The 15707-nt window shown below is 42.6% G+C and overlaps 1 long non-coding RNA gene across 1 annotated transcript; it reads left to right on the top strand.

Annotated features, from left to right (window-relative positions):
- Positions 1-1560: 1560 nt before the first annotated feature.
- On the top strand, positions 1561-15400 carry LOC129827265 (uncharacterized). Its single transcript, XR_008755096.1, has 3 exons — positions 1561-1848; positions 3430-3515; positions 15280-15400. It is a non-coding gene; the product is annotated as an uncharacterized LOC129827265 (long non-coding RNA).
- Positions 15401-15707: the final 307 nt, after the last annotated feature.

The raw sequence follows: 15707 nt of genomic DNA, 5'->3' as shown, positions 1-15707 counted from the left end.
GATGTGGGGGTTTTATGACCCCTCACACCCATGGTAATTCTGATGCCACAGAAAACATTCCCTCTCACTATGGAGAACCAGCCTCAGAACTGTAAACATGCAATAAAGGGACTTTGGAACAATGGTTTCCGTCAACTACAATGGTGGTCATGACGATAGATGGAATATGAAAATGTATGTCATTTTTGTTTTGTGATTAAAGGTTAATAGATTACGTTATTATGAAAACATTGAAACGTTAAGAGTTTTCCTCGTATATGCTTGATGTTTATACATTGTACGTTGTGTGAAAAATGTCCAAATCAAAGAGAATGTTTCGGTAGAGATGAAATGTGAAGTTAGTTGTCTAAAATTGGATTTGAGTAAAATCTATACCTTGACCCTCAAACTTGGTACACCCAGAGAATTGCCCTGAAGGCGGTTACGCCCACTTCTGACCCGAGGGTATAAAACCTGAGTGCAGAATTAACAGGGTAGACTAAGTGACCCGAGCTGCAGCCAAAGGTCTAAAAGGTCAACGAATCCAAAACGCAACAAGTTGAAGACAAAGAAATATTTTTCTACCCAAGCTACGGATGAGTAGCGTGTCTAAGCGGGTGTATTCAAGCCGAACCACCTAGCCTCCACTCCCCATCGAATCGTGGTATCTACACTCTTTCATCTTTACGCTGTGAGCTCTGCGCTACAGAGCTATCTGTCCTCTGAAGACCCCTTCCAGAGCGAGGACAAAGGAACAGGCCAGTAAAGCCAAAGGACACGGACATCGTGTCGTGAGGACACCTAGAGAGGTGCGCAGGAGAAGTGCGTCATTGAGCAGCTTGAACGGTCCACTCGGGAAAATCCACGGAGAACCTCCACAAGTAATTACATCATTATATTCTGACTCATAACAACGGCAGTTTGGGGCAAGGCTAGGGTTAGAATGAGCATAGCTGACAATTTCACCCAAATGTATATTCCTCTTGTGTACTTTCTCTCTTTCTCTCTCTTTTAAATCCCCATTTTGGGTAACACGCGCCCTAGTGTGTTGGCCCGTTATACTAAGTTCTAATCAATAGCCTAGAATGTGTTTTTGTGTATGTGTATCTTTTATCATCATTTTAGCTTTTTAGTAAATAAACATTCAACTAAGACTGGTGTGGTGCGAATTCATTAGTGAGACCCGGGTCCGTACAGAATCCCGGGCTATACGACGTTCAGAACGAGACTGTTAGAGGCAACTGGTTAATTAGCGGCTGTGGTAAAATCGATATTCTGATATTCTTTGAGTTAATTTGGGAAATAGAAACTCAATAAAAACTAGTTTTCCCATGGTGCCCCAGGTTAATGAGTTAATAATTGCTTGATTCAGTTATTCACGTAATTAGAAACGTGTAATCATTCGATGAGCAACAGTCGCCACATTAACTAATACAACGTCACGACAGCTGCAACTCCCCGAACTGGCTGGGGAAAGGCAAAGGTCGAGACATGCGTCCTCTGAAACATGACCCGCCCAAACCGCGCTTCTTAACACCTGCTCGCTTAACCCGGAAGCCAGCTGCACCAATGTGTGTTCAACTCACGACCGTAGTCAGCCTGAAGGCGCCCGGTCCACAACAAGGAGTCGTTAGAGAGTGATGCCGCAGCACAACGATGAAGTGCCTTAGAACGCTGCGCCACTCGGGAGACAATTTCATGAGCTATTCTAATGCAGCCGTCTGACTGGATCCTGATGATTTCCTCCAGTGCCTCGGCTGACGTGCTAGGATTCGTTTTCTGTGTCTCGAGCAAGCAGCTCTGGGAAAGTGAAAGGGTCGGGAGCACCGGAACATGACCTCCCCGCCGCCTAGCTTCAGCGTGTGTGAGGTAATACACTCTCTCTTTCTCTCACACACACACACACACACACACACACACACACACACACACACACACACACACACACACACACACACACACACACACACACACACACACACACACACACACACACACACACACACACACACACACACACACACACACACACACACACACACACACACACACACACACACACACGCGGAAAACATCTGACTTGTGCAAACGATGGCTGTCTGTCAATAGGTCAAAGTTGGGTCTGTGTTTCTCACATCCGGGAAGGTTGAGGGGTTCTAAGCAAGTCGATTTTTGTGTTTTCTCCTGTAGAGGTAAGGTGCATTTAAGTCCCCCTCCCGTATAAATGTTATGATGATAGTTTTGGTTTTAGGAACTATAATACGAAGAAAGGCCTATGATTGCCTCAGCTCTCCTCTGGGGCTGGGTTGAGAACCGTAATGAGTGAATGGTCCACTCCGTATAAGCACTTCTGCCCACTTTGCTTGTTCATGTGGCTTGAGCCAAAGCTGCTGTTTTGCAGAAGTTACTGTAGGTAAAATAAAAATGCACAAGACAACTCCCAGGAATTGCCATGCTAGAATATTTCTCATGATTTGTCTTCTCTCTCTTCTCTGCATGATCTACAAATTGGGTAGCTGTTACAGATTTTTATGAAGGAAATCATCAAAGACATTGGTCTTCAATAAGCACATCCAGATGACAATGTAAGACTGGGGGGAGAATGAAACTCATATCCAGCGACAGAGAAAAACATGCCCCTAGATGCAGAGAGACTTGACAACGATGCCAAAAAAAGACAAGTGATGAAAAAAGAAATCTATGTAAACAAACCATTAGAGGAAAAGAACCTATGAAGTCCCGAGTGGCCCTGGAGTTTCAGTCCCCTTCAAAGTCAACCCCTTGACGCTTTCAATATGAAATCACAGTAAAAGTCCTATAGTGCTGCTGATTATAATGTTACAGTGATTGATTTTCTGAAACTCTTCCTGAGATAAAAAAACACCACTGAAAATGCTATTTCCGGACAGTTGGATGCAGCATCGATTAAAGGCTGGCTTATTTTTCACTTTTAAAGACTGCAATTTTCTCCAGACTTCTGAAGGAGAAAGGCTCAAATCGTTCTGTGGCTTTGTGCAAATATAAAAAGACTGTAAAGCCCCAGCCACAGCAAAAGGGATTCTGAATACTGGGCTTGAAAAATAGCACATGCTGTTCTTTGGGATCACATTGTGTTTTGAACCAAAGCTACTGCAAAATACAAAAGCACAATCGCTGTACACTACCTAGTTGACGGTTGAATACAAGGATGTCAATACTGTGTGTTGAATACATGTGTTGGATACATGCGATCATACAGCTCAAAGTATTGACAACCAGGTAAATGCAGCGAAATGGTTAAATCATCAAGGCATCTAAAAGGACGTTTCTCTCTAGTGATGCTCTTTCATCATGTTGTGAGTGTGTGGACGGATCATGAGGGAGACAGGCATCAGCTCCTCTTGAGAACTCTCCTCTCAGCCTCTACTCTCTTTCTGTTTACCTCCATTTCTGTTTCCTTCCCCTTTGAAGCTGTGGGCTGCAGGAATCCCCGGTGAAAGCAACAAGATGAAAGTCTTCCACCAAAAGCAAAGCTCGGCCCAAAGTTTGAGGGCAAGGTAAGGAGCACAATGACGCCGAGAGATTTCAACCAGAGGGGTATTTCACAAAGGGAGCTGAGCAAAAACTCTCGCTTTTTCAAAGGTAGACAATGTCAATGTAGGTCTATTTCTGGAATCCGATTCCATCTGGGGCTTTGGATTCAAATTACAACCCCTTTAAAGCAGAGCATGAAAATTCAGCTACCTGCTGATTCCTTCTGCACATTGTTAGGTAGGAGTATCAAATATAAAAAATATCCATTAGGACAGTACCAAAAGCACAACACAAATCTCCATGAGATGTCTCAAGAACAAAGCTGGTTTGCATGTGGCGCAAACAAGGGGGCCAGAGTGAGTTTCTTTTTTCAATTATTATTGAAAAAGTGGAATTTGTTGTAACAAATCTATCAAATAAATGTCTATGAGTTAACCTGGTTGGATTGGTTAAGAATATGCAGTCAGGCACTAAGGGGTTGAGGTTGCTTACATTGTAACAGGTTGCAGAATAAATGTCTAGCCATTACCTGACTTCATTTTGAACCAACCACCTTAAAGTTATCCCGAGTTGCTCCTGTGTTTACAGAACAGTTAGGTCCACAGCCCAATGCCTTAGCTTTATGAAATGCAACTTTTTATACAAATCCAAAGACTGGCCCATTTCTCTGCTTGACACGTGTTATTTTGCTGTTTCATTTCCTTTCCAAGAACAAAAACTGTAGGCTACTCACTTTCATTTCACAATCTCTCCACACTCACAAAATGAAATGCAGTCATGTTCTCTGTCTAGACACACTAAACCCTTCTAAGGCCCTCCCTCCCACTCTCTCTTTAAAATACACACACACACACACACACACACACACACACACACACACACACACACACACACACACACACACACACACACACACACACACACACACACACACACACACACACACACACACACACACACACACACACACACACACACACAGGCCGCCCCACCTACCACCTCACATGCACACACTAAAACAATCAACACACACTCATGCTCACACATCACGATGTCATAGGTGTTTTCATTATAGATCCCATGTTTTTCTTGTCTATCGATTTTCCCCTCGGTCTGTGAAATGGTAAGGATTTGAGTGATTCAACGGTGCATCAGTGTCTGGACCTAACTGTGGAGACGAAACCAAGTCATGCATATTGAACAGAGAGGTGACGCCTGGAGGAGTCAGAAGAGCAGAGCACATTGCCACTACACTGGTCGCCATGACAAAAGCACGGAGGAATTCTGAAGTGGCCGCAATAATATCTAAGCTGTGTCCACAGCACTCCCGCAGCACAGTCATTTCCGGAAATGTGTGTATTATGATAGATCCACAAAACCAATGATAACACTTTACATGAAGGTAATTATAAACCCACTTTTTGTTTTCTTTACAGTTTTTTTTACAAAACATTGTACAAGTGGCAGCAACATTTTAATAAATGTAATGTATAAAGGGAAATGTCAAGTGTTACTAAACAAATTTAGAGTCAATGTTAGCTGGATAGAATTAGCCTGTGTTTTAGGTAATATGAGATTGCCTTGTATATTATTATTTGTATAGCCTTTTTGTGATTTCTTTGTCTTTCTCTCTGCAAATGTTCGTTGAATAATTGTCTGAAAAGGACTCATGATTCACCATCAGCTCTTTCTAAGCAGTTTTTTTGCTGCAACATGGGTCTTTTCTATTTATAATTTATTTAGTGGCTAATCTAAAAATGTCTTTATGTATATGTAACAAAAAAGCTGTAAAATCAAAAATGTTTTTTGATTTTACAGCTTTTTTGTTACATATACATTTTACATACATGGTATTTTTTATATATACACACATTACATTTTGGATAGATAGCCACGTATTTGTCTTGCATATATCTAGCAGCATCTAGCTCAGGGGGATCCCTTGCCCTTCCTATAGAGACTCGGCCAGGGCACATCTTTTAATTAATTATTTATTTATTCGGCCAGGGCACATCTTTTAATTAATTTATTTCAGGGCATCATGGCTGGAGTCACTGTAGTCAGTGTAGTGGATGGATGAGGGAGAAAGAAGGGGGACTCCGCGGTACCACAACAGGGAAGGAGACAAAGAGCATCCCTGTCTCACCCCACCAGTAAATAAACATCTAAACAGTCTTCCAAGGCCATGTTACCCTCAATTGAAAGACATTAACTGGGAAGTAAAATACACTGCATATAGAAGAGGCCTGGGAGAAGCAAGGTCGACCCCCAGGCAGGCGCAAATGAGCTGTCCGTTGGATCAATACTTTATGCTGCCTTAGAACAAATTCATTCACAGCTTTGCCTCCCATAAATTGTTTGGCTCTCCACCCACTGCCAATTGGCAGACAGTCAGCTCTCGGGGATCAAAGGAGAGTGAGGAGAGTCAAGGGGGAGCGGCGCCGCTAAAGTACGCTTGGCCTCAGAGGCACAGTTGGATCTCGCCGGTGTTGCACTGGCTAATTCCATAGACTGCAATAGCAATTGGAGAGGCTGCTGCAGCACCTTTACACATGTTCTCTGTATCACTGATGGTGCTTCTCATCATTGAGCTGGTCACGTGTAGTCTACACTGGTGTCTGACACTGCCTGGATTGGTAAACACTTGACTTTACTTAAGGAGTTTGTTGTACATGAGGAGGTCCTAATATGGACATCGTAATGGTCCTGCCTTTACCCCTTCATAGCAACCATGAGAAGAACAAGATGTCATAACATCTCACTAAAGTACAATTCATATGTTGCCAGTGCCATGCACCTTTCATGCACATTGTAATTACAACTTATACTGACATCATCCTCCACTTGGACCGCCTTCAGTACAAAACTAACTGTGTTCCTAGCTAATCATTAGATTACACATCACATGCTATCTGCTCGGTCCATTATCTCAACATACTTAAGGGTTGCAGAGCGCCATTGGGTTCCCACATCAGTCGCTGATGTAGCCTAATGAGCTGACAATGCTGGATGGCAGCTGAGTGCTAAGAGGCTACAGCAGGGAATATGGAAACCCAGGTGCACCTGTCTATCTACTCGCAGGGGGAGAACTGTGGGAGACGCACAGTGTTGCATAGTAAAACAGTTACACATCATTGATAGTGAATAAGTAGGCGGTGTTGATTGATGTAGCGTTCCGAGTAGAAAAGGAGTTTGTTCATATCGTTATAGAGAAAGCTTTGAATATAGATTTGTGCTCAGGGCTTAAAGCAGCAGCCAGCAGTAGAAACAATAACAAAGCATATTTCCCACCCATTTTGGTAAAAAGCTTAAGGATGTGGCTGGAGAAATGTAACAACTCTCATTACGTGGTCAAATTCATAGAAAGTGTTATGGATGCAAGGACTGATATCCAAATGATATTTTGAATCATTTGAGGCCTATTTGCATTTACTTTGTTTACGAACATCGTATTTTGGGTTCTGATGTAGTACGATAATATAATAATATCCCACTAGGCACAGACATGAATTCAACGTTGGTTTTAACGCAATTTAATTGAAATGACGTGGAAACAACATCGATTCAACCAGTGTGTGAGCAGTGGGATATGCCATTTAGTGGACGCTTTTATCCAAAATAACTTACAGTCATGCTTGCATACATTTAACACACAGGTGGTCCTAGGAAAATAATCCACTATTCTGGAGTTGCAAGCATCAGAGAGAGAGGAGGAGAAGAAGAAGGAGCATGCCTGAGGCCCTATTCCCGCTACCAGATATGAAGGAGAGTCTGAGGAGCGGGGGTGGCGAAAGAGAATTCTACTTGTCAAATCACATTAGATCCTTGCCTTACCTTTCGTTGTGGCTGGCAACGCGACATGGTCCACAGCTCAAATTGACAGTAAATATCACAGTAGCCACCAGCCAGTAAGCACAAATTTACAAAAATTACTGAAACTGTTTTTCTAAAATATATTACACTATTGATTAATGCAACCAAACCACATTACACTTTTGAATAATGCAACAATTCATGTGTAGACAATAGGAATATAAAAGTACAGTAGGCAGACCTTACAAAATTACGACAAACCAGGCTTCATTTTTATCAATATCATGCAAGTCATTACGTGGTAAAAACAACGGAAATTGTGGGTATAAGTGAATTCCCCGCCTCAAGCTGTTTTATATGGAAGCTCACAACCACCACCAACATGTTTTTATTAAATAAAATCGCAACGTCATGTTTTTATAGCCTGAGCTATGTATTTAACCTAAAATAGGCCCATTTATTTGTGTTCTGAGAAAATGTGATCAAATTTGGTTTATATTCACACATCCATTCAATAGTAAAAAATTATTGACTGGAATGAATCAATCCCCACAATAGTGATGCCACTCTATAGGTATCTTTTTAATTACAGATGCAAAGACGTACATCAGGGTTTCCCAACTGGCGTCTCGCGGGTGGTTTTATTTGGCCCCCCCCCACGTTTTCGGTTGGACATACAAGACACCAAGAAATCAGCTCCAAGTGATTTTAATGTAAGAAATCTGTTCCCAAATAATGCCACGCATAATAGAGAGACGTGATCGTATACAAATGTAAGGAAGGTTTGAAATGATTATGTTTAAGTCAAACGTTATATCTGTTTGGGATTCTAGCAGTCTACAAATGATTAGTAATTATGTTCCGGCCCCCCGACCATCATCTCAAGAATAAAAATCGGCCCGTGACTGTGCTTGATGATCCCTGTCCAATCGCATTTGTTTCACTCTGTCTGTGAAAAGGGTTTTATTGTTTTTATCCTCTCACGGGCCAGGAGTTTTTCTTAAAAACTATATGACCTGATTAGAAAAATGATCTGTTCCCATCATAGCCCATTTAATCCATATAAAATGTTGTACATTATTTGTGTTTTCCAGCTGTTGTATATATGTCATACGCTACAACTAGGGTCCGGACGTGGTTAGGTTAGCATCAAATCAAATCGTATTTATCACCTGCGCTGAATACAACAGGTGTAGTGTAGACCTTTACCATGAAATGCTTACTTACAAGCCCTTAACCAACAATGCAGTTCAGGAAATAGAGTTAAAATATTTACTAAATAAACTAAAGTAAAAAATAATAAAAAGTAACACAATAAAATAACAATAATGACGCTTTATACACGGGGTACCGGTACCAAGTCAATGTGTGGGGGTACAAGTTAGTCGAGGTAATTTGTACATGTAGTTATGGGTAAAGTGACTATGTATAGATGATAGACAGTGTGTAGCAGCAGTGTAAAAACAACGGGGGGGTCAATGTAAATAGTCCGGTGGCCATTTGATTAATTGTTCAGCAGTCTTATGGCTTGGAGGTAGAAGCTGTTAAGGAGCCTTTTGGTCCTAGAGTTGGCGCCCCGGTACCGCTTGCGGTGCGGTAGCAGAGAGAACAGTCTATGACTATATAGGTCCTGGATGTCAGGAAGCTTGGCCCCAGTGATGTACTGGGCCCTACACACTACGCTCTGTAGCGCCTTATGGTCGGATGCCAAGCAGTTGCCATACCAGGCGGTGATGCAACTGGTCAGGATGCTCTCGATGGTGCTGTCGTAGAACCTTTTGAGGATCTGGGGACCCATGCCAACTATTTTAAGTCTCCTGAGGGGGGGAAAGGTTGTTGTCCTGGCACCACACTGCCAGGTCTCTGACCTCCTACCTATAGGCTGTCTCATCGTTGTCGGTGATCATACCACTGTTGTGTCAACACTTAATGATGGTGTTGGAAAAATGTTAGGCCACGCAGTCATGGGTGGACAGGGAGTAGAGGAGGGGACTAAGCATGCACCCCTGACGGGTCCCAGTGTTGAGGATTAGCGTGGCAGATGTGTTGTTGCCTACCCTTATACCACTTGGGGTCGGCCCATCAGGAAGTCCATGATCCAGTTGTAGAGGGAGGTGTTTAGTCTCAGGGCCCTTAGCTTAGTGATGAGCTTTGTGGGTACTATGGTGTTGAACGCTGAGCTGTAGTCAATTAACAGCATTCTCACATTTTTTATTTTTTATTTAACCTTTATTTAACTAGGTAAGTCAGTTAAGAACAAAGTCTTATTTACAATGAGGTCCTACCCCGGCCAAACCCGGACGACGCTGGGCCAATTGGGCGCCGCAATATGGGACTCCCAATCACGGCCGGATGTGATACAGCCTGGATTCGAACTAGGGACTCTAGTGATGTCTCTTGCACTGAGATGCAGTGCCTTAGACCGCTGCGGCACTCAGGAAGACATAGGTGTTCCCTTTTCCCAGGTGGGAAAGGGCAGTGTGGAGTGCGATTGAGACTGCGTCATCTGTGGTTCTGTTCGGGGCGGTTATCGAATTGGAGTGGGTCTAGGGTTTCTGGGAGGATGGTGTTAATGTGAGCCATGATCAGCCTTTCAAAGCACTTCATGAGCCTTTCAAAGCACTTCATTAAAGTCCCCGGGCACTAGGAGCGCCGCTTCTGGATGAGCATTTTCTTGTTTGCTTATGGGCTTATACAGCTCATTGAGTGTGGTCTTAGGGCCAGCATCGGTTTGTGGTGGTAAATAGACTGCTACGAATAATATAGATGAGAACTCTCTTGGTAGATAGTGTGGTCTAGAGCATATCATGAGGTACTCTGCCTCAGGCGAGCAATACCTCGAGACTTCTTTAATATTAGACATTGCGCACCAGCTGTTATTGACAAATAGACACACACCCCCGCCTCTCATCTAATCAGACGTAGCTTCTCTGTCCTGCTGATGTACAGGAAACCCAGCCAGCTCTATATTATCCGTGTCATCGTTCAGCCACGACTCGGTGAAACGTAATATATTACAGATTTTAATGTCCTGTTGGTAGGATGGTCTGAATCGTAGAGCATTCATTTTATTTTCCAGTGATTGCACGTTGGCCAATAGAACAGATGGTAGTCGAGGTTTACTCACTCGCCTACAAATTCTCAGAAGGCAACCCGACCTCCGCCCCTTTTTTTTCCATATTTTCTTCATGCAAATCATGGGGATTTGGGCCTGTTCTCGAGAAAGCAGTACATCCTTCACGTCAGACTCTTAATTTTTTTAAATCTTTGTCCAGTTCGAGATGAGTAACCGCTGTTCTGATGTCCAGAAGCTCTTTTCGGTCATAAGAGATGGTAGCAGCCACATTATGTACAAAATTTGTTAAAAAATAAGTTATTACCAATTCCCCGCCCACCTCTCTGTGACCAGTGGTGCCACCTTTGAAATCACCACACAATGTTACGAATGAAAAAACATATCTTATTTGTCTGATATACATTTGACATGCTTTGGTGGCTCGTGCAGCCGACAGCTACTGCAACAATTTCTGAATGTAAAAGGCTGTTGCTGCAATTTCAGCTACAAACTCACTACAAGTCTCAAATAATAGGAAATGTCTATACATTTCAGCTGTTTCAAAAACATTGCTCTGCTATGACTATAGTGGTATTTGCTCAACGAGACAATTTTATTTACACTGCCTTGCTTCAAGTGGGGCAACTGTCGGGCAAGTGTCGCGCAGTATCTCCAGAGGCAGCGGTCGAGACGTAGCAAGTACACAAGTTTACATTTGAGTAATATGTCTAGCTGACAGTATTTTTACCAAAAGTGTAGTAAGTGTGAAGATCACACAGGACACCAGATAAGACAGGAGAATTACCCCAAATAGAAAGGACTTACCCTGGCCCCCCCCAGCACATAGTCTATTGCAGCATAGAAACTGGCGACTGAGACGGGGGGGGGGGGTGGGGGGTGGGCTATCAACCCCCGAGCAGGGCCAACCAGGCAGGATATAACCCCACCCACTTTGCCAATGCTCAGCCCCCACAACACCAAAGGGATATCAACAGACCACTAACTTACTACCCTGAGACAAGGTAGAGATCTCCCCCACTGCATGGGAGAGCATGAGCAAGCCAGTGACTCTGGCCCCTGTAATAGGGTCAGAGGCAGAGAATCCCAGTGGGAGGGGAGTCGGCCAGGCAGAGAGATCAAGGATGATTCATCACTCCAATGCCTTGCCATCCACCTTCGCACCCCTGGGCCAGACTACACTCAATTACAGGACCTACTGAAGTAATGAGTCTTCAGTAAAGACTTAAAGGTTAAGAGCGAGTTTGGGTCTCTCAGATGGATCGGCAGACCATTCCAGAAAAATTAAGAAAGCCCTGCCTCCAGCTGTTTGCTTGGAAATTCTAGGAATAGTAAGAAGGCCTGCATCTTGTGACTGTAGCATACGTGTAGGTATGTACGGCAGAACCAAATTGGAGAGATAAGTAAGAGCAAGTCCATGTAATGCTTTGTAGGTTAACAGTAAAACCTTGAAATCAGCCCTAGCCGTAAGAGGAAGCAAGGCTAGCACTGGAGTAATATGATCAAATGTTTTGGTTCTAGTCAAGATTCTAGCAGCCGTATTTAGCACTATTTTACACTGAAGTTTATTTAGTGCCTTATCCAGGCAGCCGGAGAGTAGAACATTGCATAGTCTAATATTGAAGTGATAAAAGCATGGATTAGCTGCTCTGCATAATTTGTTGACAAACATTTTCAGATTTAGGAATGTTACAAAGTTGTAAAAAAGTGTCTCTTTAAATATCTGATACGTTCATCAAAAGAGAGATCAGGGTCCAGAGTAACGAGATGGTCCTACTCAGTTTTATTTGAGACGACTGTACAACCATCTAGATTCATTGTCAGGTATCTTTGTTTCTTGAGACCTAGAACAAGCATCTCTGTTTTGTCCGAATTTAAAAGTAAAACATAAATAAAAACATATGTCTTAAACACAGGTTTCCAGGGTAGGGAAGGGGCTTCACCATTTTTCATTGAAATGTACAGCTGTGTGTCGTCTGCATACCAGTGAAAGTTGATATTGTGTTTTCCGAATGACATCACTAGGAGGTAGAATATATAGTGAAAACAATAGTGGTCCTAGAACGGAACCTTGAGGAACACTGAAACTTAACTTTGATTTGTATTAGTATTTATTATGGATCCCCACTCTTCCTGGAGTCCAGCAAAATTAAGGCAGTTATACATTTTCTTTGAACATTACAATACATTCACAACAGAGTTCACAACATATTAAGTGTGTGCCCTCTGGCCCCTACTCTACTAACACATATCTACAATACAAAATCCATGTGTGTGTGGGTATAGTGCGTATGTTATCGTGTGTTTGTATGCGTGTTTCTGTGCCTATGTTTGTGTTGCTTCACAATCCCCACTCTTCCATAAGGTGTATTTTTATCTGTTTTTTTAAATCTAATTTTACTGCTTGCATCAGTTACTTGATGTGGAATAGAGTTCCATTTAGTCATGGCTCTATGTAGTACTGTGCGCCTCCCATAATCTGTTCTGGACTTGGGGACTGAGAAGAGACCTCTGGTGGCATGTCTTGTAGTTAAAACAGACAGCTCGGTGCATTCCTCTCACAAATACTAGTAGTGATGAAGTCAATCTCTCCTCCACTTTGAGCCAGGAGAGATTGACAAGCATATTATTAATGTTCGCTCTCTGTGTACATCCAAGAGCCAGTCGTGCTACCCTGTTCTGAGCCAATTGCATTTTTCCTAAGTCCCTCTTTGTGGCACCTCACCACACTACTGAACAGTAGTACAGGTGCGGCAAAACTAGGGCCTGTAGGACCTGCCTTGTTGATAGTGCTATTAAGAATGCAGAGCAGGGGGCTTCCGGTATGGCACAGATCTAATCATCGTCACATCTTTTTCAGCTCCTCTACAAATTCGAAATAAATCCTGAAATAAGTTCACCCTTAACCTTAATCTACCAGGAAAGGCAGTAATAGTGTATTAGCTTCTGAAACCCACAATGCCGACAAAGATAGGCCACAACAAAAAGCCAGACTTAACGAGTGAAAGTTTAGAGTCTGAGGACGAAGGCGCCGTGCTAGCTTCATGTGCTAGTGGTGGAAGCGGGACTGAGGCGAAAAACACGTGCAGTGCCGTTAGCTCCGAAGATAATCCTCAAGGCCATCAAAAATATGAGTACAGAATTCTCAATCAAATTTGAAAATGTACTGTCTGCAGTGGACAACGTTAAAAAGGAAGTCAAAGAATGTGCTTGGCAAATCTCTCAGGCTGAGGTACGCATCTCTGGAACCGAAGACAACATATTACTGCAGGCAACGACCACAGCTCTTAAGGAAAAGGTTGAATCGCTTATCTTTAAACTAGTTGATTTGGAGGGCCACAGCAGGAGATCAAACTTGAGACTAGTACATCTCCCCGAAGGCGCTGAGGGGAGCGATGCCTGCTCATTCCTAGAGCGTTGGCTTCCCGAGGCTCTGGAGATTCAGCCACTCCGCTCTCCTTTGATCATTGAGAGAGCTCATCGGATTTCTGGCCCATGATCCAACCCCAACGCACCCCCGAGGGCTCTGATAAGGATGTTCTTAAACTATAAGGATAAGATGCACGTGGTGAATGCAGTCAGGGCGAAAGGAAGAGTACTCTATAAGAATCGGCAAGTTATGTTCTTCCCAGATCTCTCCATGGAAGTCCACAAGCAGCAGAAACGCTTTGACAGTGTCAAGCAGCGACTACGGGCTAAGGCTATCCGGTATGGAATCATTTTCCCAGTGCGCCATGGCGATCATTCCTACATTTTTGAAACACCATCCGAGGCGGAGCAGTTTCTTGAGAAGCTAGGCAGAGGTGTGGAATCAGAGCAATGTTGAAGAAGAGGCAATAGCAACGTTAAAAACTTTGACCAATTTTTTTACATTTTTCGAACTGTTGCTTTCGGTTTTGTGTAAACCGGTATTTAAAGTTTGTGCCAGTTCATCATGTTATAATTTATCTAGTAACAGAGTAGCACCGTCTATTGAACTATAATAACGTTGTGTCTTTGCCATCATTAAAGTGAAGACTGTCAAATCAATTCTCTGTAATTATTATTACGTGATTAAACTAATCATGTAAATGTAATTAACTAGAAAGTCGGGGCACCAAGGCAAATCGTCAGATTACAAATTACAAAGTAATTTAACTCTTCAGATATTTTAAAATCTAATCAATTAGTCTTCTAATTAATGATTTATTCTTTACCTCACGTTAGTCTCATTCCAAATGTCATAAATTGTTGGTTATCTGCACGAACCCAGCCTTTACTATGAATCATCCATACATCAATTGTCTTAATCATTTATTTACTAACTAACTAATCACAGAATTGCGTAAACAAACACAGTAGATATGGTTACAAGGAAATGATAGGGGAGGTTCCCTAGTGGGCTAAGCCGATATGACGGCTTGGTGGACGAAGGGAAGTGGGTGTGGACTGAAAAGGCGGGAAAGAACAAAAGGAGACACTACACAATTGATAATTATATTAATTTAAATGCTAATCCTTTGAACATGAACGCAAGATTTGCTCTGTCGGGATTGAGAGTCTCAGAGTTTAACCATTTCCACCCGTGTAGCCAATGCTCAATGTAGTATGGTTAGCAATTCAACAACCATTGCAACCTTAGCGGTTTACATCATTTCACAAATAGTTGAATCTTTACCCATTAATTTTATACAATAATTAGATGCAAACCCCATCATTTAGAAATGTATATATTCAGAGATATAGTTATTTGTGTTTTCTGTCCTCTCTGAGGTCACCAAATGAAACACACTCGTCATACCCATATTAAGTGTCCACAGACCATTCCCACAAGTGGACATTTTGTATCAAATCCTCATTTTGGGGATTTAGGAGTTTGCCATGTGAAATCCTTTGTTCTCTCTATGTGTCTCTTTCTGCAGTGCCAGGGGGAGAGAGTCTTCTCCAGGAATTTACGACCTGAGATAACAGAACCTGGGTGTAGGAGAGAGAGAGAGGGGGGGGGGCACAGTCTATACCCAGAAAGGGCCACGTCATGACAATAACATGGTCAGTTTACAAGTAAGCCTTATTATAATTTTATGTACCATGAAACTTTGCTTTTATGCATCGGAACATCCTGGTGCGCGTTTGTTCTATCTAGGCCCATATGTTCTTGTCTCCACCCCCTCCAGGTGTCTCTTATTTTCCCCAGTGTATTTATCCCTGTGTTTCCTGTCTCTCTGTGCCAGTTCGTCTTATATGTTTTCAAGTCAACCAGCATGTTTTCCCCCATGATCCTGTTTTCTATTCTCTTTTTCTAGTCTTCCCAGTTTTGACCTTTGCCTGTTTTTCTGGACTCTGTACCTGC

The sequence above is a fragment of the Salvelinus fontinalis genome, chromosome 29, assembly GCF_029448725.1.
Source record: "Salvelinus fontinalis isolate EN_2023a chromosome 29, ASM2944872v1, whole genome shotgun sequence".
NCBI classification, from domain to species: domain Eukaryota; kingdom Metazoa; phylum Chordata; class Actinopteri; order Salmoniformes; family Salmonidae; genus Salvelinus; species Salvelinus fontinalis.
This window is presented reverse-complemented; position numbering and strand designations above follow the sequence as displayed.